The 3,234-nt window shown below is 43.0% G+C and overlaps 1 protein-coding gene across 3 annotated transcripts in view; it reads left to right on the forward strand.

Annotated features, from left to right (window-relative positions):
- Positions 1 to 6: 6 nt before the first annotated feature.
- The window catches only part of frmpd3 (FERM and PDZ domain containing 3), a gene marked incomplete in the record, with an annotated part of 128,170 nt that continues 124,942 nt past the window's right edge, over positions 7 to 3,234 (forward strand). For all 3 annotated transcript variants that reach the window (XM_014006031.1, XM_014006033.1, XM_014006032.1), the window contains 1 exon segment: positions 7 to 470.

Consider the following 3,234-nt stretch of genomic DNA (forward strand, 5'->3'; position numbering starts at 1 on the left):
CACACACACACACACACACACACACACACACACACACACACACACACACACACACACGCAGCGAGGAGAAAACAGGAGACTCCAGTTGCAGCATGTCCACTGGCTGCAGTCAGACGTGTAGGAGGAGGAGCTGCTCTGTTCGCCGTTCCATCTCAGTTTCAGACCTATAAGCACCTCCCAACCACCGCCACCCCCCCTCCTGGGCATCTTCGCTCCCTGGCTCTGCGGTTGCTAAGGGGCTGGCTGGAATGACCTGGGTAAGCAGGAGACACAGGGAGATGCGCTAGATGGGGCTGCCGGCTGGGAGGACTCTGTGATCTCTGATCCCTCCTCCTCCACGCTGACAGATGAGTCGGCAGCGCTCTGATCCACCATCCAGATGCATGCCCATGTAGGAGGGCACGGCTGCGCAGACCGGGGGTCTTCAACAGGCACAGCTTGAGAGCGGGATCACCACAGAGGCAGGGCAGGTAAGGGGCAGCACACTTGGGAATGCTCTGCTGGATTTCTACCTATATCGACTTGTACAGATGTGAGGGAATTGGCACGGTGCCCGCCGAGGGAGAGAGAGAGAGAGAAGAATTCAATTCCTTGATTCTGATCTGAGGTTGGAAAATTGATTGATCATCTGCCGAAGCTGTGGCTGCGCGTGTCATGTTTGTGTGCCTGCTGTGCTGCATGGCCATTGATTGGAAGGGAGATGGGCTTTGTGGTTGAGCGCTGTGGCAGCATAATAATTAACTGTGTCTCCTGGAGGACAAGCTCTGATATCCATGGAATGTTTATAAAATGTCAATGGGAAAAGAGGGGGGGGGGGCAGTACAAAGGGGATGCAGCAGAAAAGAAACAAGAGTTATGAAAAGTCTATGGCTTGTTTTTAAATGAAATGAAGTTGGTGTTTTGTAGGTAATTTGTCAAACACAAATGTTTTCCCAATTAAAGGTTGTATTTAACAGCGTCCCAAGATGTACACACTGTAAAAATGTCAAGAAAAAATATTTAACGCTTCAGGGGACTTTGCAAGCATGATGCTCACGAAGTTGGAGAGAAGGAAGAGCCCTTGGCTGTAAGTGTGGTGCTATATCAAGCAGAGGAAGGTGGAAGTTGAGGTAGAAATCTACAGGGAACCATGAAACCATGATGTGCTGCACATTATAAAACAAACTGAGCAAACACATGGAGGGACTCACAAGGAGAATATGCAAAAAAGGAAAAAAAAACACCTGATTACTAAAGAATATAAGAAGATGTCACAGTCTTGAGACATTTTTTAAAAGAGTCTAATTTACAGCCTGTTAATAGGATCTGTTTATCTCTAAACACTGCACGACTTTAAAAACGGTGCTGTGACATTCTGCGAGGATGTTAATGATCATGACAGCGACAGCCCCGTTCAGAGATTGGCTCTGGGCGAATGTGCTTATGCAGAGGTGGCTCAGAGAGATGAGCTGTCCAGTGGCGTCGCATGGTGCATACATCACTGAACGGAGCTGTAAACCCAGGAGGAATCAGCAGAAAGAAATCTATTACTTCAATAACCAGGCTTCCTGCGAACTCGTCATACGGCTGGACGAGCTTATAAAGACATCGGACAGCAGCAAAATGGAGAGGAGGAAGAACAATAAAACGGGCTGGCTGACAGATGAGAGAAACTCTTCGATGCCATGATTAATTCAAGAGGCAGCGGATTCTACGCATGCCCATAATATCATTTTTTCTCATTATACGGTGTGTATGGTAATGGATTGTGGCCGTTTTACAGGTTGGTTGTAAAAAGCTGTGCTGCACCATCTCTCCAAGTGTCACTCAGCTCAACACAGGCTGCTGTCTGAGGATGATCGGTGGCTGTTTTGCAGCATAGTGAGGATGATTTGGGTCATTATTGTGGATACAACACAACCCCAGTTCCAAAAAATAAAAGAGTTGGGRCATTTGTAAAATGTAAACAAAAACAGAATGTGAGGATTTGCAAATCTCATATTTTATTCAGAGTGGAACTTAAGAAACATGTTTAAACTAAGACATTGTACCTTTTTTTAAAAAAAAGCCACTGTGAAGCATTCTGTCAGGCTATAAACATCAACACCAGTGTCAACATTTCATAATGAGAGAATTGTTTTCATTTGGTGAGAGGACCGGACTGCACCAGCACCTGGACTCTTCTACATTTAAACCATGTTGCTGTATTGGGATGCATTGTTTTGCTGAAATGTGCAAGGCCTCCCCTGTAAAATAACTTGTCTGGATGAGAGTACATGCTGTTCTATGACCTGTTTACACATTTTTCCATTGCTTGTGCCTTTATAAATCTGTACGCTGCCCATGTCATAGGTACYAATGCATCCCCATACCATCAGAGAGGCAGGCTTTTGAACTAAATGCTGATAATTTGGTCCCACACCTCTTTAGTATGAAGGATATGGAGTCCATGAGTTCCAAAAAGAATTTGAAATTTTGATTTGTCTGACCACAGAACAGTTTTCCATTTTGCCTCAGTTCATTTTAGATCAACTTTGTCCCAGAAATGAWGGATGGTGTTCAAGTATGGCTTCTTCTTTGCATGATAGAGCTTTAACCAACATTTATGGATGGCACGGTGAACTGGGTTTACAGACAGGTATGCAGTGAAGTCCATAAAGGAATCCAGTCTGTTTTAATGTGGTGCTGCCTGACGGCCCAAAGATCACAGCGTTCCATTACTGATGTGTGGTTTGGTCTTTTTTCCCACACAGAGATTTTTCAGATYCTTCAAATCTTTTGATGATATCAGAAACTTTAGATGATAGGACATATATAGTCATCCCAATTTCCTGTTGAGAATTATCCTAAAATTGTTCCACTATTTTTAGACAGCATCTTTGGTGAAGCCCTGCTCATCTTTACTTCTGAGAGATTTGGCCCYCTTACAGACTTGTTATCAATTAACTTCCTATCAAAATGTTTTTTTGTATCAAATACTTTAACAGCCTTGTTGAATCTGTCTTGGCTTTTTTGAGATATAAAACTCTTCTACCRTCTCCATTTTTAAATCACAGATTAAAACTCTTCTCTTTAAACAGGCTTATTTAGTTCAGTCACCATCTCCCATTAACCCTATTTTTGTAGGATGTTTTGTTTTATACGCTGTTTTTATTTGTTAATTCTTATTTAAGCCATGATGTTTTATTGTCATATTATTCTTTGCTTTATTCTTTTTGTTTTATTGCATTGCATTTACATTGTACGGTGTATTTG

This window comes from Austrofundulus limnaeus, unplaced genomic scaffold (genome assembly GCF_001266775.1).
Source record: "Austrofundulus limnaeus strain Quisiro unplaced genomic scaffold, Austrofundulus_limnaeus-1.0 Scaffold34, whole genome shotgun sequence".
Lineage (NCBI taxonomy): Eukaryota > Metazoa > Chordata > Actinopteri > Cyprinodontiformes > Rivulidae > Austrofundulus > Austrofundulus limnaeus.